Below are 24,761 nucleotides of genomic sequence, written 5' to 3'. Positions count from 1 at the left end.
GCCCTAACATCGAGACCAAGTGAATATATATGAGTGCATGAGGGCCGTATACCAGTAGTCCATGTCTCCCACTGTGTCGTGGTTGGTTGGGAGGGGGTATAGCCTTACCAGCTGAGGGAGTAGGCATAGCTAGGCTGAGTTAAACCAGCTTGTGAATGGGTCCGTTATCAACGTGCTGGGTAGATATTGGTCGATTACTGGCCAAGCAGATAGTGAGGTCTTTTCCACTTACCCAGTTGTATGCTTGATGGGGTGGCAATGTGGTGTAGAGTGTACTAGATACCGGTGATAATTCCAAAGATGAACAATACTAATATGTGGACTTATTGGGAAGGAGTTGCATACTCATTCATTCATTCATTCACTATCCACTCGGGCTGGTGGTGCGTAACTATTTGTTACGTGTACCTTTGCAATGGCTAGAATTTCGGTTGGGGTGCGCAACTAACCTGAGATCAGGAGTTTACCACATTGAGTCTAACTATCCAAATTTAGGTATGAGACTGGTTTGGATAGAATCCCTTGTGGTGGACCCCGTCTCCTATGATACTATGTACTATCATCCCAACTTTACACTCCAGCTTGATCATTTCATTCGCATCCAATATTGCATTACATCCGCACGCATATGGCATTTTGGGATTGTTATGTTTCTGTACTTATATGGCCTAGACGGAATCAGTAGGATTTACATATTACATTGTACCCTTGGCATCTGGTATTTAACTCTCTTAAACTCCTCATTTGCATAGCTGAGTTGTATTGTGTACTCTGATATTGTTTGACTCATGGACTTATCAGTATTTCTGTTTCCTCTGATATCGTATGATTCATGATCTTACCAGTATTTTCGATATTGTACGATTATGACATTGTATTAAATACTTGGTACTTACCTTGTGCACACACTTACATCACCCTCTCAGCTTTCTATAAGCTTATGCACGATAGATGCATGCAGGTGATGTTAGGTTGCACCGGAAGCGTGGAGCTTGGAGCATGTAGCTGACTTATGGAGCTTTGATTTTATTTTAACATATATATTTTCCCTTTCAGTATTGTATTCAAAGTTTTTATTAGTGGATACATGATAATGATGTCGCTATTTTGATTTAGGTAAACTTGTAGTTATGCTTCTTACAAGATAAATGTGCGTTGGAAAAAAAATCCTCCTTATAGGATCCCAGGATCAGAACCTGGCATATGAGTGCTGTGAGCCAAGAATGGGGTACTACGGAGGCTGTCGACACCAGATTCAGTGATTGGGATTCCTGTGAATCCAATTTTCGAGTTTGGGGCATGACAATCATGACGTTAAGTAAAAAGGGAAAGTTGGCTCCAAGGTATATAGATCTGTTTGAGGTTCTAGAGAGGGTTGGTGTTGTTGCATATAAGCTTGCTATACCACCTTAGTTGTCTAGTATTCATGATATTTTCTGTAACACCTGGTCCATTCGGTACTGTTTTTCATGCTTATAATGATTGAAGCCCTTAGTTAGACATGGATTGATCATTCATAGTACACACTCAACTGACCGGAACCCCAAGACCTTGAAACCTATCTCATATCGACCGCCCCGTCGCCGCGATCGTGGAGGTACCACCCGTGCGTCGGTATGATACTCCGTTAGTGAGATACGCCGTGAAGAATAATAAGTGTATCATGTGCGCATGGCACCATGTATTTTATTCCACACATGTGCACAACACATGTCATGCACACATGTACATGCCACACATGGGTGAGAGAATCTCTACCCATGTGTGTGATGTCACATACCCATACCTCTTCTCTCTCATGTGCATAAAAGTCAACATTTTTCCATGCCATACACTATGCATGACATCACCACACCATGCCATCCCATGCTCCTTTAATCCACCATTAATTGCAAAGCATGAATTAAGTACCATAATCCTAGCCTAAACTAATATTAATCACATTAGCTTAACTTAACCAAAATTTTATCCATTTCTTTATAAATACCCCTCCATCCCTTAGCATTTCACTATTTTTTTCCATAAGAGAGAGAGAGAGAGGAATGATCTTGGTGGGCCATCAACTCCATCATTCCCATACCTTCCATCCATCTCAACCATCAATTCCATCCCTTCCATCCATGTCAACCATCCATCTAATTCATCAAGGTGAGTACACCCACTCCACTCTTGATTTGTTTGTTTTTTTAATTATTGGTATGATTATTAGTGGAAATGATTTGAGAATAATGATGTGATCAATGGTGTGGATACATAAGAGAGTACATATAAATAATAATAATTTATACTTGTGATGATATGATGATAAGGATGTGATTAATGGTATGGATGCATGGAAAAAAAAAATAATAATAATAATTTATTATAGGCTTTATGTGGGACCCATTGATAGTGGGCCCCACCAGAATGTTGTAGCCATCCAAATTGTTCAAGTATTGCAATTTGGTTAGCCACACGCTCACACATGCACACGTGCATACACACCAAAGGGAAAAAAAGAAAAAGAAAAAAAAAAGAAGAAGGCAGCGTCCCGCCGGTTGAAAGAAAAAGAAGGGAAGAGGTGTGGGTCTATAATGGGCCCCACCCATGATGTATGTAGTAAATCCATGCCGTCCATTCAATTTTTCAGATCATTTTAGGCGTTGAGCCACAAAATGAAGCTAATACATTTCTCTGGTAGGCCACACCATCAAAACTTATGTGAAAACATGCTAAAACACATAAAAGTACTTTCTGGGGGGCCCACCTGAAATTTTGATGTATTTGAAACTTGGAATGACCCCTTAACTTAGTGGGACACACACAACAGATGGACTGGATCGTCCTGTTGTGGGCCCCATATATGAGAAACGAAAAAAAAAAAAAAATAAACAAAACATGACTCTGACGCTGCAGCATGCAGCGTGTATGTTGACGCTGGAAAGAGGTGGCCCCACCACAGGCCCTAACTTGATGTATTTCTAACATCAGCACCGTGAATTTGATGGGTCCCCTCTTAAAAATGGGTCACGCCAAAAATCAATCGTACAAAGAACTTAGGTGGCCCACACCGCCTAAAATAATGTGCAGACATGGCTAAAACATGTAAAAACAATTGCTGGGCCCCACCTGAAATTTGGATGCATCTGAAACTTGGACTGTCCCCTCCATCAAGTGGGACACACACAACAGATGGACTGGATCATCCTGTTGTGGGCCCCATATATGAAAAAAAAAAAAAAAAACACAACAATCGGTGACGCTATTGCTAACAGCGTCTCCATTGACGCTGGAAGGAGGTGGGCCCCACTATAGGCCCCACCTTGATGTATGTCGAACATCAGCACCCTGCATTTGATGGGTCCCATTTGAAAATGGGTCACCCCCAAATTTCAGCCGTACACAAAATTCAGGCGGCCCATAAATATATATATATATATATATATATATATATATATATATATTAATAATAAATAATAATTACAAAAAAAAAAAAAAGATTTGGATGAATCTGATCATGAGGTATGTGCTATATCCAAACCGTCCATGCACTTGGCAAGTTTGTCTTAAGGCTTGAGAAAAAAAAAAAAAAAAAAAAAAAAGATAGATCTAACTATCAAGTGGGCCGCACTATAAAAGTGGCAGGGGTTGAACGTAAACCATTGGAACCCTTTTTGGGTAAGAAATTTTGGAGCAGTATGAAATTTGTTTTTACCCTTAATTAAGTCTTTGTGACCTTATGAACAGATTGGATGGAAAATGAACATTAAGGTGGGCCCAGTAAATTGTTTAACGGTGAAATCATTATCTCCACGACTGTTTGTGGTGAGGTCCAGATAATCTTCGGATATGATTCATTTTTGGATGGTGCTATAAAATGATCTCAAAAAAAAAAAAAAGAAATAAATAAAAATAATAAAAAAATAAAAATAAAAATAGATGAACTGTGTATATGCAATAAATACATCTCTCTGCACCCATGTAACTTTGATCTCCTTAACTGTCTGTACAACTCGAAGCTCGAGTATGTAAATCACCTGTTAGGTCCACCTAAAATTTGGATGTATCTGAAACTTGGTCTGACTACTCAACCAAGTGGGACACACATAAGGGATGGGCTGGATTTATGAACCACACCTCTGTGGGCCCAACAAATAATTATGAATATTTAAGGGAGGGTAACCCTCTCAACTTGTGTGTGGTATGACCCACTTTGATGTAGGTGTTATGCCACTTAATCCACCATGGTTACGACATGATTTATATTTAAGATCCTCATCGTTTATCTATTTTATCAACTCTTTTGACGATATGTTACCAAGACTTAGGCCCATCCAATGATTAGATAGTCGTACATTCTGAAATAATGCAAATTAAACTCTCATCATTGAAAATTCATTATGGGCCATCCTGACAATGTATTAGATATCGACCCATATACCGGGTTTCCTTTAGGCCATTATCTCACAGAACAGTCGATCCAACCTGAATTGGACCATACAATACAAGGCTGTGAGGATAAGTACTTAACTATTGAATCCAACCTAAGGCCACCGTGGTGTATCTATTTAATCCATGCAGACCATCCACTTCCTCATATCATTTTAGGACTTGGACTAAAATAATCAAAGCAGACCTAAGTCGTAGGTGGGTCACACACAACTCAACCTCATGGGAAATTCCCATGGACTCTACTGCATAGGACCCATTATGAATTCCATTGATATGTGAGCCCAAGAATGTTAAGGCCCATTTTGAGTGAACGCCATGTGGGCCCATCAGTGATAGCCTTGTTTGGGCCAACCATTGGGCCTCTTCGATAAGAGTTTGTAAATTCCATGTGTGGAATGTATAATGAACTGGTATTGTAAGTTTTGAAGTAATGATGATTAATCCTTTAAATGGGCTGATTGTGGACATCCCTTGATCACTTGGCACTTTGGTTAGAGTGCGGCCCCAAGTAATAGGATCATGATACTTGTGTTTAAACTCTTAAAAACATATTTAATTATAACAAATATATAAACTCTAATGGTGTGAGGGTGTGATATTACCTGTTTGGCCCATTGATCATGTGGGTATTTGATGTATGTATAGCCACCTAATCATAGGCAATGGTGGAGTACATGTAGTATACGTAGTCATCTAATTGTATGAATGTGAAATACGTACAAGGCCACCTAACCGTATGAAATCAAGTGGCATTGATGGCCATTCAATGACGCAGGTTTGTGCTTATCGATATAGATACCGCCACTTGAATCACATATAACTAAGTTGTACACTAACCGAATGTGATGTAGAGTTATATTACCCAAGCTAATGCTATTAAGGCCCTAGATTCTATACGCTGTGATCACTAAACCGTAAATGGTACGATGAAACGTGGCTCTTGGCCCTTAACTATGCAGTACCAAATATGAGCCATTAACTATGTGACGTGTGAAGTGGTTGTAGTATGAGACTTATCATAATTAGTGTAGCCATGTATTTATGGCCTATGGGCAAGGCCCATTGAGATATATTTCTGGTCCATATGATGAGGCTCATTGTGATGTATTTGAGGCCCATGTGTAGGGCCCACCTATTGTGTATTTGAAGCTCATGGGTCGTGAAGCCTGATGTGGTGTATTCATGGCCCATGAGCCAATGCCCATTGCGATGTGTAGTGCACATATGATACGGCCCAATTTGATGTATATGCGGCCCATGAGTGAGGCCCAATGCGATGAATGTACGGCCCTTGTGTGAGACCCGAAGCGATGTATCTGAGGACCGATGTGGTGTGATTTCACCATGATGTATGTATTGATATTTATGTGGGCCATTCCTTGGGGACATTGTTGGTTAAATGTCCACATTGTCGAAGTCGATTGTTGAGGCCGGTTATTGATACTGATTATGAGTATGTGACAGCACAGCATTATCATACATGCCCATACGCATCATCTGCATGTTTGTTATGAGATGTGGTTGACCATTGCATATCTCGTTGGACAGATTGTTATGAGACTCCTTGATAGGCGGAGGTTATCTCACATGAGTGCACGGTATGCGCAGGATTGATGCATGACTGTATCGTATGACTCATGCATCTTGCATTGTGTGCCCTAGCGACATCAGGGCCGTAGCCTCCACAGGCATATCGTGGATGGCCAGATGGGACACCGGAAATATTTGGTTCTAGCATACGGGCGCCATAGATGTCCCTGGGTGAAAATTCCTAAACCTCCGAGGCCAGGAGACGCCCCAATGTCGAGACCGAGTGGATACATGAGCGCTCGAGTGCCGAATACTAGGAGGCCGCGTCTCCCACTGTATCGTGGTCGGTTGGGAGGGGGTGTGGCCTTACCCGCCCGAGGGTAGGGGGCATTACTAGGCTGAGTTTGACCAGCTCGTGAATGAGTCCGCTATCGACGTGCCGGATAGGTATTGGCAGACTATTGGCAAGGCGGATAGTGAGGTTTCTTACGCTCACTTGGACTGTGCTGCTAGGAGAGAGACAGTGTCATTTGGAGTGTACTAAACCCCGGTGATGATCCCAGGGATGAACTGTACTGATATGTGGACTTATTGAGCAGGAGTTGCATACTCATTCATTCATTCATTCACTATTCACTCGGGCTGGTGGTGCGCAGCTATTTGTTGTGTGTACCTTCGCAATGGCCAGGATTTCGGTTGGGGCATGCGACTAACCTGAGATCAGGAGTTTACCACATTGAGTCTGACTATCCAAATTAGGTATGGGACTATTTTGGATAGAAGTCCCTTGTGATAGACCCCATAGTCTGCGATACTACGTACTACCATCCCGACTTCACTCCAGCATAGTCATTTCATTCGCACCATATATTGCATTGTATCCTCGACATCTGATATTTGGCTCTTTATAACTCCTCATTTACATGCTGATTTATATTGCGTACTCTGGTATTGTATGACTCATGGACTTGTCAGTATTTCCGATATTGTATAATTATGGCATGACAATATAATGATGATGACGTGAATATGGATGCATGTAATATGGTTATGGCTGTGGTATGATTTTCTTGTAGCATATTTATCTTGCTTACTTGTAGGACACACTGCACACACGTGTGTACTCACTAGGCTTTTTGCCTAAGCCTCCTATTTCCCATTTTTTTTCAGGGTTGGAGTAACTTGGAAGACTTAGCTTTCTCGATGCATTGCATCTATTCTTCGATTTGGCAATGTTGACATTACGTATCTTTTGTAAAGCATTATACTTATAACCATCAGGACTTATGATGGAGAGTGTTGCTTGGTAGTTTGATCATGAATCTTCATGCTCAGGTATTACTATGTATATAAAAAAAAAAAAAAAAAAAATCAATCAAAAATCTTCCTTGTGGTGCGCCGAACTCGGGACTTGGTGTATGGAAGTCGAGTGCCGAATTCGGGGCATTACGGAAGCTGTCCGTCCCCGAGTTTAGGGCGTGACATTTTCTATGTGTCGATGTTAAAGAAATATGAGCGGGACATTTCTCATATTATAGACTGACAACCATTAGAGATTCAGGAAGATGCTTCATATATCGAACAACCAGTACGTAGTCTTGACTGGAAAGACCAAGTGCTTTGATCCAGAGTTATACTATTAGTAAAAGGTTCAGTGGAGTCACCATATCGAGGAAAAGGCTTCTTAAGAATGAGAGGCTGAGATCAAAGAGAAATACCCTCACCTGTTACCATTATGGGTTTTGTAAATTTTGAGGATGAAATTTCTTTGAGAGTAGAATGTAATAACCCAAAGAAATCTTGACTGTCTAATTTTAATCATTGATTGACATACCCAATTAGTCCGATATGACCATCGATCTACAAGATCAACTGGGTCCTTACTCTTGCTTGGGTGGTAGGCTCTCATGAGTTTCAACTCCCGGTCAAGGGTTCGAGTACCCATAGGTGGTGAAATTCCACTAGCGTGAGTGTGTGAGGTGTGTGTGTGTGTGTAAAAAAATAAACATAAAAATAAAAATAAAACCATTGATTTGAACATATCCGATCCAACTGTTCATTTATTAATAAATCAAACCATACATTTAACCATTCATCCAATGATACAATCATCAAACCGTCCATATGTTGAAATCATTGGAATACTTGTCCATCTATCTAAACTGACTGTCTATCTCACCAGTAATCCACAGGTACATCACGAAGTCCCTTCCCCGATCACACATGAACTCATCCAACCGTACATTTATCCATCCATCTATCCATACATCCATCCGTCCATCTATTATACACTGATGTATCCATCCATCTACATCATCCACTTATGTACCATTGAATACATCACAACCATATGTTAATGCATGCATCAAATACATCATAGCCACACACATGCACCAAACACATCATGCACACATACCTTTCACACGTGTCATGCATGCAACAAATACATCACATGCATCGCATGCACACATGTGGCACACATATGGCACATGTGTAGTGCATAACATGTGCATTGAATGAAAGCAATGTGGAACACATGCTTTGAATGGCAAAAAAAAAACTTAAAAACGTTAAGAGATTAAAAGTTGTCTTTCACACATGCCACATGTGTGAGAGGATCTTATAAAAAGGGAGGCATGAGAGAGATCATGCATTTTGAAATTGTGAAACGTGGAAGTGGAATGTGTTGTGAGGTGAGGTGAGGAAGTGAGGGGAGAGAGAGAGAGATAGAGAGAGAGAGAGAGAGAGAGAGAGAGATTAAATAATAATAATAATAATAATAAAGGAGAGGTTACTTGCTCATCATTCACGTTGGAAAGTGAGGAGAGAGAGAGATGAGAGAGAAAAAGGAAGAAAGAAAAGGGGGTGAGAGAAAAGGAAAAAAAAAAAAGAGGAAAGAGAAAAGGAAGGAAAAAAGGGAGTTTTTATTTTTTTTAAAAGGTGAGTATATCTCACATGATATTTTTAAAAAATTATATATATATATATATATATATATATATATATATATATATATATATATATATATATATATATATATATATACACACACACACACATACATACATACATATTTATTTGTTCATTTGTGCTTATAATTAATCTTTACCATCATAGATTTTTAATTTTTTTATATGATGTAATTACTTACCATTCTTCCTAAAAATGTTATTTAAATTTTTTTATTACATCAGTTGTCATTATTTTAATATGCCTTAATTCGAGTTTTATATTGTCTTATTGTTAATCCTACATTAAAATTTTAATTTTGCGTTTTGACTTTGTTGTTAGAATTATTGCAAAAATCTTGAGTTTATATAAAAATTTCTAAATTCTTAGATGTAATAAAGCACATTGCATGTTGTTTTTTATTTTTTATTATTTTTTTATTTTTAATGTAGAACTTTAATTAACATCTATTATATTACGTTACATGTTTATTTTTTTCGTATAACTTTAATCATGCATGGACAATTTACATTGATTGAAAATTTTATTTTTAGTTCGATAAATTATGTACATCAAGTATTATGGATTGATCGAAGAATAGCGGTCATTAAAGATTTTTAGAAATATTTGATTAACACAATATTAAAATCATTCATCGTTAAAATAGTTATGAAACACCAAAAAATAGGTGGGGCGATCAAGTCTTCTGGGTTGAAAATCCCTAAAGCATAAATAGGTGGGGCGATTGAGACCTAGGGTTAAAAGTCTCAGAATCTCAACTGGTACCATTTGGAACCTCTACCATATCCTTTGAGTGGGTGAGCATGTCAGGATTGCAAAAGGTTCCCACTGTCAGGTTCAATAAGGTGGTAGTCTGACCAACAAATGTATAAATGGGTCCCTCACCAAGTGCCCTTTGGATGGGTGATCATATCATGCAAGAGGTTTCCATTGTCAGGCTACGTGTTGTATTGGTGCGGGTGTTGGCCAACCAATGTAAACTGGCCTTGGTTTTAAAAAGAATAAACCACACTTGTTATTATGAGTATAACATATGTTGATTTCATTCATTCATTTTCTTTGAATTTACATTGAAAAATATTGTTTATTAATCTCCTCATCTATCGTTTTACCTAAACAGGTATTGTATCTTTTAATATATATTTTATTTAGATTATATGATGTTATTTTTGAAACCTATATTGAGATTTCTCACTAGGCTTCGTAGCTTACCCTATTGGGATTTTAAAATTTTAGGATCAGGATCTCGTGGAGGCGCTTAAAGAGATTTTCTTTTATTTATTTTGTTTCTTTGGCATTTTCTAAATAAGTGTAATCAGAACATTAAGTATGGTATGATAGTATAGAGATGACATGAGTTTGGAGATAACTTTGAATAATCGGAACATGGATATTTTATTCTTCTTTCAATAAATGTTTGATTATTTAATTTTTGGATTGTTATATTATATGTGTCGATTATGAAATGTAAACATACAAAACATAAGTCATGCCTTTGGGTACAGAATTGGGGTTGGATATACCCAGGTGCCAAATTTTGGGGCGTGACAAGTTGCTTCAAGATCGACAACATTGTAGAGAAAGCCCTACCTAGAGCAGGAGAGATGTAGAAATAGTGCAGCTCAGGTGTTTGTCGAAATGCAAACGTGGACCATCCTAGACCTTTGGCCACTGATATTCACCCTAGTGTTTTGCGAGCTAAGAGGTCCCTTCCCCCTTGTCGAAGTATTCAACAAAATGTGGCAGATATCTTTGAAGTTGAACTCCTCAAAGCCTCTCAAAAATCCACCAGCCTAAAGGAGAACTATACAATTGAAGGGGTAAATGAGGGAGGCCCTGTCAACACGATGGAAATAGTGCCTTATACTAGCGACAACAGTATTCATTCGAAGGGATCACCCCCGGGATCTCCTTCTCGAGTGGTATGCCGAGAAGGAACCTCCTCCTGATTCCATGGAAAGCAACAGTCCACGGGGAGCTCAATAATCACATCTCAGTCCATCCCCTATCCAAGCCTTCTCCCCCTGCTGCAGTATCAGCTTTGTAAGTAAATCTCTTCTAGCTAATTTTGGTTCCTCTACGTTGTGGAGTCAATCGGAGTGTGGGACTGAGCAATGGGCTGCTGAGGGAAGTGGGTCCTTCAAACCTAGATCAGTTGGGAGCCTCCCTCTAGCCTTCTCCCCAGGAAGATCTACCAAGGGTGATCACTCCCCCTGCCATTCAGAATTCTCAGCAGGGCTCTCACCCCTCACATCTCCTTGTCTCATGGCCCCATCCTTGGTATTTTCCCCCTTCAGGAGAACATGGCTCAAATTAGATTTGTCTCCATATTTCTCCAGAGCAGGGAAAGAGACCGAGGTTTGCAATTCGAAGGCGAAGGATGAAGAGAAGGAGATCGTTAACTCCTTCACCATGTTGGAGTCCCATCAGCAGGATGTCTTAGTAGAGGAGGGCCAGCTGTCTGACAAGGAACAAAGGGCTTCAATGGCTCCAGATGCTACCCGTGAGGAGGTTAGGAAGATCAAGAAGCTCATCCCCATAAGGAGAGGGGAAAAATCTTCCCAGATAAACTCCATTAACATTTCGTCCAGGGGAGAGTGGATGTCCAGGCTGAGATGTTTGAAGAAAAGGGCTGTAGTAAATGGAGTTTCTCATGATGGATAAGATCCTTGTGTGGAACGCCCGAGGGGTAGGAAATCTGCCTACTATCAGGACTCTTAAAAGGCTTATTAATATTCACAGCTCATGGATCATAGCAATACTTAAACCCATGATCAAGGAGACAAAGAGGCTAAAAATTGGGCTCAAGCTGGGTTTCCATTCCTCCTTCTCCAATGAAGATGTAGGAGGTAAGATTTGGGTATTCTACAAAAATCTACCTACAATCTCAACTCTGTCCAAGTCTAACTAGATCCTCTCGCTTGTGGCCAGCCTTCAGTCTCTCCAAGATCCTATCACTCTATCTTTTGTTTATACTAGTTGTGGGAGGGTCCAGCGAAGGGCCCTTTAGGAGGACATGGCAACCATGTCCAGGTCAGTGCGGCATCCTTGGGCCCCGAATGGGGATTTCTATGCAGTTGTGGATACCTCTGAGAAGAGAAGTCGTAGAATTTATGACAGTAGTAGCTCCCGTGAGTTCTCTGATGCCATTAACACTGCGGGACTTCTAAACGCAGGATTCCTTAGGAATTCTTTCACCTGGTCTAATAATCAACAGGGTCCTGCGAGGGTGCGGGATAGATTGGATAGAGTTCTAATTAACACTTCATGGAATAGCATCTTTCCCTCCTTTTAGGTTAAACACCTCTCCCGCGCCAACTCTAACCATGCAACTCTGCCGTTGGTCTTTCCTCGGTTGCCCCTTTCCGGTCTAAAACCTTTCCACTTCTAACAGATTTGGTTCCAACATGAATCTTTCCTCCAAGTTGTGAAGCAAGCCTAGACTATGGAAGGCGACCCTCAGCTTAAGTCAAATCTTCTTATTAAGCTAAAGAATGTTAAGAACCAATTGAAGTCCTGGAAGAAAGAAATATAAACATTTTCTCTCTTGTCAGGCAAGTGGAGAAATCCTTAGAAGATATTGAAGGGAAGCTCCACTAGCATATTGCCTCTAAGGATTTGGAGACTCCCATCCATCAAGACCTTATTGAGGCGAGATTTAACCTTTCTCAACTGGAACTTATAGAAGAAATATTTTGGAAGCAAAAACCCAGGAACAATTGGTTGGAGGAGGAGATAGAAACACAATGTATTTCCATGCCTTGGTAACAAAGAAGAACAGGAGAGCTATCATCAGATCCATTTAGTTGGACTCGAGGCAAAAGGTGGAAACTCAAGCTAATATCAAGGATGCAGCGGTGAGGTTCTTCCATAGGTTGTTCTCGACGGAGGCAGTGGACCATGACAGTGATCTGCTTTCAGTCATTCCTGAGCTAGTCACACCCAACGACAACATTCAGTTGATGGCCCTGTCGTTTCTTCTAGAAGTTCAACAAGCTGTCAATGCTCTCCCCAGAGATGGGGCGTCAGGTCCAGATGGGTTCTCAGGTGCTTTCTTCTCGGGCTACTAGGACATACTGGGCCATGATCTCCATAGGGTTGCCTCTTTCCTATTCCAAGGGGGCTCTCTGCCTAGGGCCATCACCACCTCCCTCATTTGGCTAATCCCCAAAGCTGCGACCCCGAAGAGGTTCCAGGATTTTCGCCCTATTAATATTTGTAATTGCATATACAAAGTCTTCTCCAAGATCATTGCGGGCAGGCTGAGTCAAGTGCTTCCCAGGTTGATCTCCCAGGAGCAAGGGGCTTTCTTTTAAGGCTGATCGATCGAAGAGAATATTGCCCTCACGCAGGAACTTCTTAGGGAGTTAAACAAAACAGTCTGAGGAGGTAACATCGTGGTGAAGCTCCATATGGAAAAGGCCTATGACAGAGTTGACTAGTCCTTCCTAAAGAAGGTTTTGAGGCGTTTTGGTTTCTCTGACCCTTGGGTAGAGCTGGTGGCTCGATGCTGGAGCAATTGTTGGTTTTCGATGTTAGTTAATGGCGAAGTTGGGGGCTTCTTCAAATCTACTAGAGGGCTCTGCCAGGGCGATCCATTGTCTCCAAGCCTGTTCACCTTGGTTTTGGAAGCTCTAAGCAGAGGATTTAAGAACCTTGTAGTTAGCGGCTCCTTCCTCCCCTTCCAGCTATGTCAGGGCTACCCGTTGGTTTCCCATCTCCTTTTTGCAAATGATACGTTGCTGTTTCTCAATGGAAGCTTGAAGTCCATTCGAGCTACAAAGGATTTCCTTGACTCTTTTCACCATGCGTCTGGGCAAAAGGTCAACTTTTAGAAAAGCAGTTTCCTTTGTTCGGACCATCTCCCTCCAGCCAAGGCCTCCTCCATCCAGAGAATGCTAAGGATGGCCAGAGCCTCAACAAGTTTAACATATCTTGGGGTCTCAATTATATCAAGGAGGAGTAAAAAAGAAGCTTTTCAGTTGCTGATTGACAAAGTAGACAGCCGCATCAGAGGGTGGCAGGCTAGGTGCCTCTCGCAGGTGGGCAGAGCCAGGCTAGTGTAACATGTATTAAGTGGTATCCTGGTCATACGCTTGCAGCTACGCACATTCCAGTTGCAGTCTTAAATGCATTAGAGCCGTTTTTCCAACTTCTTTTGGGGTTGGGCCAAAGGGAAGAAGAAGCTCCACTGGAGAAGTTGGAAACACATAGCGTTGCCTAAACTCGAAGGGGGCCTGGGGATAAGGAAACTCTCAGATGTCATGCAGGCCCTCCGCCTTAAAATGGCCTGGTTAGTTGAGTTCAAGGAGAACGGAAGCCTGTAGTGTTCCTTCATGAGAGCAAAGTATAGTGAAGATCTGTCCTTAGTCGGGCACGCGTAGTTATTGTCAGTAGCCTCCCCATTGTGGACGAGAATCTGGAACCTTTTTCCACTGCAGGAGGCCAAGACTCAATGGCAGATTGGGGTAGGTGACAACGATCTTTGGCTAGTCAACCAGATTGGTCGAGGTCCACTTAATGGCAGGGCATTGAGGCCAATTTCAGTGGTTCTACAGAATTTAAAGGTTAGAGATCTCCTACGCCAGGCGGGTCCTCTTCCCCCTTCAGTTGTTTATGGTTTCCTCTCTCAGCGGACTGTAGACTTAATTTTTCTAAGGGGGGTACTGCATCTCTAAGGGCCCTGGCTATCCTTTTTGGCCATTGAATGTTCACAACCCCAAGTGTAGGGACGCGATGTAGTAATAATCTCGGTGAGACCGAGGTTGCATCCACAGGGACTAATCTTATGTGTTTTCAAAAAGTAACTAGAAAAAGATGAAAACCTAAACCTGTAATATTTAAGAGTAATTTTGAAATATTTAATGAAAAACTTAAGAAATTGAAAGGTGGGAAACTAGGGTTTCCAAGGATCCATTTGTAGAGATCAGGGAGATTTATGGTTGATTCAAGTCACATAATTGGAATTAGAGTCCCATCCTATCCAATTGAAAAATATCTCAGTAAAATCAAATCTAAACTTCCTTTGACCTAATTCTCAGTGGATGAGGGGTATGAGAATTGGAAGTGATTCCATCACAAAACTATGCCCAGGAGACAAGGCAAACAACAGGATTTACCAATCCCATAACCAATCTAAGAGAATTGTGAAAGTTAGGGAGGATTCTATCACCCTACCATGCCCATGTGACGATGGTGAATAATAGGATTTCCTAATTTCACAATCTCAATAGATGAAAAGAACATACTCAAAATAATCGCAGATCTATTGTAATTTGAGTCACAACAAACCATTAAAAACTGAAAGTTATAATCAAATGAGAATCAAAGAGAGTTCAATATAAACATGAATCAAAGCAATAGAAACATCTCATCACGCTACAAGCTTCACCTCTTAGCCCTAGCTAAGGGGTTTAGCGAACTATAGACATGATTGAACTAAAATCTCTTAAGAAAAGCATAAAAAATAACTAAGAAAAAAGAAGAAAAACTCTTGGCGATGACTTCTCCATGCTTGTGCTCCACTCCCCAAACCCTAGATGATGCTTATGGATGCCCTAGAGACCCCTATTTATAGTTTTACAACTTAAACTTTCGCATCGAGTTGAAAAAATCGAGAAACCACTTCAAATTTCTGTAATTTGTGTGCTGTCTGCGTAACCCACGACTGGTTAAGGACAAACCTCGACTGGTCGAGGGTCACCTTCGACTGTTCGAGGGTTTCCTTCAACGAGTAGAAGATGACCTGATTTTAGTGATTTTGGTTGCTGGAGTTCGAGTCGAGGCACCTTCGACTAGTTGAGCAGAGTTTCAGACTAGTCGAGCGTAAGCAAGACTGGTCGAGCTGGAGCCAAGACTAGTCGAGGAGCACCGGATTTCACTTCAAAACTCCGATTTTTTTCATTCTGAACTTGGTTTTCTTGGATCTTTAGTATGTGCATTCTTCATTCTTAGTTTCATCAGATTCTTGTCTTTGGTGATTCTTGAGAACACAAGTACTGATTGGTTAAAAACATAAGTACTGATTTCAAACTTATCCTATTTTTCTTCTTTTTCCAGTTTTGATTTTATATCGACAATCATTTGTATTTATTCCTCTTCTTTAGAGATTACATCATTTTTAAAGACATTTTTCATTCTTCTCAAAGATATTGTCATTTTTCATTCTTTATGACCTCTTTGTCAATCTCCTATTTTTTTTAACTGGTTCTTTTTCTTCTTTTAAGGTGGATAAAATTCTCCAGACTCGGTTCTTAATATCTTTCAATGATCATCATACTAACAATCAGAAAATCTATTACTATTTATAGAAAACAGTTTGAATAACATAATACTTGAACTTACTCTTAATCAATTGAATGTAAGAACCATAAGTGATAGGTTACTTAGTTGCTCCAACTCCAATTCAAAATTTGATTTCTATCTTATCATCATACTCAAAACAGTCTTAAATACACAATTTATCACTTTCCAAACAGATTTTTTCAAAAAATTTCAAAATTTTCAAAAATTTTACAAATTTTGCTCAAAACTAAGAGAACATTGATTTATTTACCTAATCTCTCATCCCCAACCTAAAATCTACATTGTCCTCAATATAAAAGAAATAAGCATGATTTGTAAAATAGACAATGTAATTAAAAGAGAAGTGATGGAAAGATAGTACCTGATGAAGAGATTTTGAGGCTTTTCCAAAGGATCGCAGTGTGAAGGTGGGTTAGCACAAGAGTCAAATAACTGAAAAGCAAACTATCCTAAACTGCAGAAGCAAACTATCCTAGAATGGTGAAAAGCAAACTATCTTAAATAGCAGAAGCAAACTATCCTAGAACGATGGAAAGCAAACTATCCTAAACAATGGAAAGCAGTAAACCTAACTACACATCCGTCAGACTAGGAGATCAATCCTGATAAACAGGCTCATTCAAAGGTATGGACATGTCCTCTGAATCAAATTTCTTAACAAATGGCTTCAACCGATGTCCATTCACTTTAAAATCATTGTCATTATTTGGATTTCAAATCTCGATGGCCTCATGAGGATAGACATTAGTAACAGTGAAAGGGTCGATCCAACGAGATCGTAGTTTGCTCGGAAAGAGATGTAACCGAGAATTATACAAGAGGACTTTCTGACCTGGTGTGCATGATTTTCGAAGAATATGTTGGTCATGAAACACCTTCATTCCGTACTTGTAAATTCTAGAGTTCTCGTACACATCATTCCAAATTTCTTCGAGTTCATTCAATTGGAGTTTGCGTAGCGAGCTAGCATTATCCAGATTGAAATTTAAAATTTTAATCGCCCAGTAGGCTCTACGTTCCAACTCCACAGGCAAGTGGTAAGCCTTCCCATAGATAATCTAAAGGGAGACATTCTAATAGGGGTCTTAAATGCAATACGGTAAGCTCATAAAGCATCGGTCAATCAGATTGACCAATCCTTTTGATCAGGGTTAACCGTTTTCTCCAAGATGTGTTTAATTCTCCTATTAGAAATCGCATCTTTCCCACTTGTTTATGAGTGGTATGGAGTGCTCACTTTGTGAGAGATGCCATATATTTTATTAAGTTCATGAATGGCCTATTACAGAAATGTGAGCCCCATCACTAATGATGGCTTGAGCCGTTCCAAACCGGGAAAGGATGTTCTCTTTTAAAAACTTAATCACCGTTTGATGATCATTGTTCTGGTATGAAATCGCTTCGACCCATTTAGTGACATAGTCTACCACTCGTAAAATACATAGTTTCCCAAAGGATTAGGGGGAATGGTCCCATGAAATCAATGCCCCACAAATCAAATGCTTCAATGATCAGAATGGGGTTCAGAGGCATTATATTTTGATGCGACAATGCTCTCAACTTGTGATAATGCTCACAATCTTTGTAAAACTCATGAGTGTCCCTGAATATAGTGGGACAATAAAAACCACACAGTAGAATCTTGGTCGTGTTCTTTTTAACAGAAAAGTGACCACCACAGGCCTAGGAGTGACAGAAGGAGATGACACTTTGGTGTTCACTATCTGTCACACATCTCCTTAGGATTTGGTCTGGGCAATATTTAAACAAATATGGATCATCTCAGAAGAATTTACGAACCTTGGTGAAGAATTTTTTCTTATCTTGCACAGTCCAATGTGTCAACGTAAAACATGTGACAAGATAATTAGAAATATCAGCAAACCAGGATGAATGGGAGACTTTGAACAATTGTTCATTAATGAACATGTCATTTATATGTGTCGTCTCAAGGGAATCAGGCAGATCAAGGTGGGAAAGATGATCAGCCACTACGTTCACTACTCCCTTTTTATCTTTTATTTCCAAATTAAATTCTTGGAGTAGGAGGATCCATCTTATCAGGTAGGACTTAGCGTTATTCTCAGAAAGAAGATACTTGAGCACCACATGATTTGTGTAAATAATGATCTTGGATCCAATAAAGTAGGACCTAAATTTGTGTAAAGCGAACACTGTGGCTAAGAGTTCCTTTTCCGTAGTTGAGTAGTTCACTTAGGGCAGGACTTAGAGTTCTACTTGTATAATGAATAATGTAAGGCTTCTTTTCTTTTCTCTGACCTATAATCATCCTAAGAGCATAGTCAGATGCGTCGCACGTAAGTTCAAAAGGAAGGCTCCAGACAGGTGGCCGCATGATAGGTGCAATGGTAACATGTCCTTAAGCTTAGTAAAAGCTTCCTGACATTGCTCAGTCCACTCATATGGGGCATCCTTTTGAACTAGATTACATAGAAGATGAGAGAGATGACCACAGTCCTATATGAATCTCCTGTAAAATTCGGCATGTCCTAAGAAGGATTGTATGTCTTGTATTTTCTTAAGTGGAGGTAGGTTAGAGATAAGATCAATTTTATCCTTATTTACCTTAATTCCCTTGGACGAGATGATATGTCCAAGGACAATTCCCTTACGAACCATGAAATGACACTTCTCCCAATTGAGTACCAAATTCTTTTCTTCACATCTTTTCAATACACATTTAAGATTTTCTAAGAAATCGCTGAAAGATGGACCAAAAAATAGAAAATTCATCCATGAAGGCTTCTAAATATTACCCCACCATGTCAGAAAAAATACTCATCATACATCACTGAAAAGTGGCAAAGGCATTACACAGTCCAAATGGCATCCTTAGATAAGCATATGTGCCAAAAGGACATGTGAATGTGGTCTTTTCCTGATCTTTAGGGGCTATCTCTATCTGGTTGTAGCCTGAATAACTGTCGAGGAAGTAATAGTAAGAGTGACCAGCTAGCCTTTCCAAGATTTGATCGATGAAGGGCAAAAGGAAGTGGTCCTTCCTCTGAACGTATTCAACTTCCTATAGTCAATGCACATTCTCTAACCAGTATTGATTCTAGTTGGCACGAGTTCATTATTGGTATTGGATACAGTGGTGATTCCGGACTTCTTAGAAACCACCTGAGTTGGACTCACCCATTGGTTATTGGATATAGGGTAAATGATACCCACATCCAATATCTTAAGAACCTTGGCTTTAACTACTTCCTTTATGTTTGGATTTAATTTACGTTGTGGTTGTCATGAGGTCTTTCCATTTCCCTCAAGATAAATGCGGTGAGTACAAATCGAAGGGTCAATTCCCTTGAGATCAACAATCGACCATCCAAGGGCTCCCTTATACTCAATGAGAGTAGAGATGAGCATACTCTCCTGTTCTTATTCAAGGTGGGAAGAAATTACCATCGGGTATGTCCGATCTTAACCTAAATATACATATTTTAAATCAGAGGGTAAAAGTTTTAAGTCAAGCTTCGGTGCCTTGAGGTTAGATGGTAGAGGCACTACATCAATTTGGGGCAATTATTCAAACTATGGCCTCCACAGGTTAACTTCAAGTACCTGCATAGTATCAAGTATGACACCCATCTCCCTAATCATATCATCATCTAAATCATGGGAGTGGGCCAAACACATCTCTAGAGGGTCAGAGGATAAGGTCAGAAGTGTTTTGTCTTCCACGAAAGAATCAATCAGATATCATCGGAATCGTCATCATCCTCTGACTGTTTGACTATGTTGAAAAAGATATTCAACTCCAATGTCATATTCCCGAAAGACATACTTATGACTCCATTCCTGCAATTAATGATCGCATTTGATGTGGCGAGGAATGAGCGACAAAGGATGACGGGAATTTAAGTGCTCATGTCCACGATGGGTTGAGCATCCAGGATGATAAAATCTACCGTGTAGTAAACTCTGTTAACCTAGACCAACACATCCTCAATTATCCCTCTCGGTACACGAACTGAGCGATCGGCAAGTTGTAACATGGTTCGGTTGAGTTTTAATTCACCTAGACCCAGTTGCTCGTAGACCGAGTATGGGTTCAGATTTATGATCGCTCCTAAGTCAAGAAGTGCATGCTCAATCCAGTAGTTCCCAATTACGTAAGCAATGGTTGGGCTACCGGGATCTTTGTACTTTTATAGCAAATCATACTTTAGGATGACACTTACTTTTTCTATCAGAAAATTTTTCTTTTTAATACTTTACTATCTTTCGGTCGTACACAAGTCTTTCAAAAATTTGGCATATGAGGGAATTTGTTTTACGGCATCAAGTAAAGGAATATTGACCTTCTCTTGTTTCAACACCTCTAGAATGTCCAGAGAGTTAAACAGAGGTTTTGGTGCAACCAACTGTTGGGGGAATGGTGCAATCGGCTTGCCTTGAAGTTCCAATTCTAATTCTTGTGGAGCAGTGTTAGGTCTATCATCGTTATCCTCTTCCGGGTCCTTAGGCTTTTCAGCCCTAACCGGAATAGTTTTGTCAATAGTCCTCCCACTCCTAAGAGTAGTGATAGATTTAGATTGCTCCATCTGATTTGAAGAGCTTGGGTCGTTAACTTCATATTGTGGTTTTGGATTGAGAAGAGGTTGAGCTGGAATGCTCCCCTTATTTCCAATCGTATTCCTTGTGTCAAGCCCTTGTATGGATTTTGTAAGGTCTTGAAAAGCTGGTAGCATCCCCTAATTGAATCTTGATTTTGAAGATGCTTTAAAATCGATTCCTCTTAAGGTTTCCCTTGATTTGGATTTTGATTGAAGAAACCTTGAGGGGTAGCAGTTTGTCCATTCCTCCAACTGAAGTTTGGATGATTTCTCCAACTGGGATTATATGTATTGGAGGTAGGTCCATTGAAAGGTCTTTGGAAATTGTTCACAGCATTAGATTGCTCATTCAGCACCTCTTGAAAGGTAAGTATTGTTGGAAATTTTTCAATTGTGTGAATGTTGGAAGCATAAATACTGCAAACAGTTTCCTTAACCTTATCCTTCTTTAGTTCCATGGCCTTAAATTTTCTTATGAGATTAGACACTTTAACATTGATATCATCATCCTCTTTCAGAAGGTATAATACGCCCCTCTCCTTTGATTGAGTGGGCCTAGAAGTGGTGCTGGATTTTGGGTAGGTGTCTCATGATTGTGCATTTTCAGCAAGTCTAAGTAGTCCTACACTTCATTGAAATTTTTATTCATTAATTCCCTATTGCACATTGTCTCAACCAATTAGCGCATGGAAGATGTCATTCCATCATAGAAAAAGGGTGTAATGCGCCACGTTTCAAAACCATGCTGTGGGCATGAACTAATAAGATCCTTAAACCGCTCCCAACATTGAAAGAATGTTTCATCCTCCTTTTGGACCAAGTTCATGATTGACTTTCTAAGGGTGTTCATTTTATGATGTGAAAAAATTTGTTTATGAACTCCCTTATCATGTCATTCCATGTGCCAATAGATCTAGGACGTAGTGAATGCAACCACGTCTTAGCCTTTTCTTTCAAATAAAAGGGAAAGAGTTTCAGTCTGACCGTGTCCTTAGACATGTTTGGAAAATATAAAGTGGCTATGATTTCATCAAACTCTTTTTAGTGCAAATATGGACTTTTAGATTCAAGTCCATGGAATTTTGGAAGGAGTTGGATTACTCTTGGCTTAATATCCATGTGCCTTGCATTTTCTAAAAAACTCATGCATAAGGGCGTGCTCACCCCCGCTAGTTATAAATAATCTCACAAAGTACGAGGTGGGGGTGCTTGATACACCTCATTCTCATCCTAGACTTCCTCAACCTTAGGTTGAGTTTGTCTTCCCGGTTAATTGACCAGTTGATTTGCAGCCATCACTTCAATTAACTTTAAAGATCTCGAGTGGTGTCTAATCTTGCGATTGATAGATAACCCCTCAACCAATCTTCCTTCACTCAAAAGACGTTGAGTGTTGTCACGAACCCACTTAGGCATGAAACACTCTCAGCCCTCAATTTCAGATTCTAACCTAAATCTAAAAGAGAGAAAGGAAATAGAAATCTAGAAATAAAAAGAAAGAGAATTGGAAAGAAGTTACCAAATTAGAAGTTCCTAATTAAAATCCTGCAAAACAAAACAAAACAAGTTAGTTTCTAAAAACGGAAATCCTAAATTTAGAAAGTTAAAAACTATTTAGGAAAGTAAACTAGTTTTTAAAAAGGAAAGTGTCTAAAACAGAAAACAGAAAGTTTCTAAAGAAAGGAAAAAAGAAGTTTCTAAAATCAAATTAGGAAAGTTTTTAAACCTAGAATTAGAAAGTTTCTTAAAAAAGAAAACAAACCCTAATCTAAAAAATAGAAAATAGAAAACCCTAATCTTAACCTAATTCTAAAACTAGCTAATCTCAGAAAAACGCAACCATTAATCCCCGGTAATGGCACTAAAAACTTGTTCACAACCCCAAGTGTAGGGTCGCGAAGTAGTAATAATCTCGATGAGACCGAGGTCGAATCCACAGGGACTAATCTCATGTGTTTTCTGAAAGTAACTAGAAAAAGATGAAAACCTAAATTTGGAATATTGGAGAGTAATTGTGAAAGATTTAATGAAAAATTTAAAAAATTCAAAGGTGGGAAACTAGGGTTTCTAAGGATCCATTTGAAGAGATCAGGGAGATTTATGCTTGATTCAAGTCGCACGATTGGAATCAGAGTCCCATCCTATCCAATTGAAAGATATCTCAGTAACATCAAATCTGAACTTCCTTTAACCTAATTCTCAATAGATGAGAGGTATGAGAATTGGAAGTGATTCCATCACAAAACCATGCCTAAGAGATAAGGCAAACACAGAATTTACCAATCCCATAACTAATCTAAGAGAATTATGAAAGTTAGGGAGGATTCCATCACCCTACCATGCCCATGGGATGATGGAGAACAATAGGATTTCATAATTTCACAATCTCAATACATGAAAACAACATACTCAAATCTATCGCAGATCTATTGTAATTCGAGTCACAACAAACCATTAAAAACTAAAAGTATTCCTTATAATCAAACGAGAATCAAAGAGAGTTTAATATAAACATGAATCAAAGCAATAGAAACATCCCATCACGTTACAAGCTTCACCTCTTAGCCCTACCCAAGGCATTTAGCCAACCATAGACATGATTGAACTAGAATCTCTTCAGAAAAGCATAAAAAAACAACTAAGGAAAAGGAAGAAAAACTCTTGGCGACGGCTTCTCCACACTTATGCTCCACTCTCCAAACCCTAGAAGATGCTTAAGGATGCCTTAGGGACCCCTATTTATAGTTTTGTAACTTAAACTTTCACACCGAGTTGGAAAAATATCTGGAAACTGCTTCAAATTTCTACAATTTGTGTGCTATTTGCGTAACCTAGGACTGGTCGAGGACAACCCTCGATTGGTCGAAGGTCACCTTTAACTGGTCGAGGGTTTCCTTCAACGGGTCGAGAATGACCTAATTTTAGTGATTTTGGTTGCTAGAGTTCGAGTCGAAGCACCTGTCGACCTTCGACTAGTCGAGCAGAGTCCAGGACTGGTCGAGCATAGGCAGGACTGGTCAAGCTGGAGTCTAGACTAGTAGAGGAGCACTAAATTTCACTTTAAAACTCTGATTTTCTTCATTTTGGACTTGGTTTTCTTATATCTTCACTATGTGCATTCTTCATTCTAGGTTTCATCAGATCCACTCTTATCTTTGGTGATTCTTAAGCATTAAATCCATGCTTTTGAAATACTTTTCAGTCCAAGATCTTAAATTCACCTTGTAACACAAACATGATTAAAATAGAACATTAAGCATTATCATGTTCATAAAGCCACGTAATAAATGGGATCCAATATGCAATATTTGACCCTCAACATTGAACCCTTCCAGTTCCTTCTCGGTCAAATTAGCGTGGGATACGTGTAGAGATCCTTGGCCGTGTAATACCTGGGGCAAGAAAATCTGGCATCCTCATCTTCCGCCAAAGATTTTAGTCCTTGTTTGGAAGATTCTCAGAGGCGCACTCCCCGTCGATGTCAATGTCCAATCTTAAGGTATCCATCTGGTCTCTTGGTGGTCATGTTGTGATGGAATCCAAATCCAGTGGGCAAAGGTGGAGTTAGTGCCTCACCTTTTCCTTCACAGCGCCCGGGTATATATCATTTGGTCCCATTTTGCAGGAGTATTTGGCACATCGCTCATGGGGCCCCATTCAGTCGAGTTGAGGCTGAACAATTGGTGGCGCACCCCATCTTTTGGTGGTTCGATAGGGTCCCTGAAATTTCTAATCCCGTGCATTATCTTATGGGAATTGTGGAAGGGCTGGAATGAAGCCAGGATGGAAGGGAAGACTGCTATTGTAAGCGTACAGATCTTTCAGATTAAAGGATGGATTCACACTATCGTTGATAGATGGCCTCGATCCTAATCGCAGACAAGCATTCGTGCTCTTGTGGCGTTGGGGATTGCAACCCATCCTCCTCTAGGGAGAGGTTTCCAC

At 39.8% G+C, this 24,761-nt stretch overlaps 1 non-coding gene across 1 annotated transcript; it reads left to right on the top strand.

Annotated features, from left to right (window-relative positions):
• The first annotated feature begins 21,553 nt into the window (after nt 1-21,553).
• LOC131234068 (small nucleolar RNA R71) lies at nt 21,554-21,660 on the top strand. The gene has a single exon (XR_009165481.1). It is a non-coding gene; the product is annotated as a small nucleolar RNA R71 (small nucleolar RNA).
• Nucleotides 21,661-24,761: the final 3,101 nt, after the last annotated feature.

The sequence above is a fragment of the Magnolia sinica genome, chromosome 18 (genome assembly GCF_029962835.1).
Source record: "Magnolia sinica isolate HGM2019 chromosome 18, MsV1, whole genome shotgun sequence".
In the NCBI taxonomy this organism is placed as follows: Eukaryota; Viridiplantae; Streptophyta; class Magnoliopsida; order Magnoliales; family Magnoliaceae; genus Magnolia; species Magnolia sinica.
This window is presented reverse-complemented; position numbering and strand designations above follow the sequence as displayed.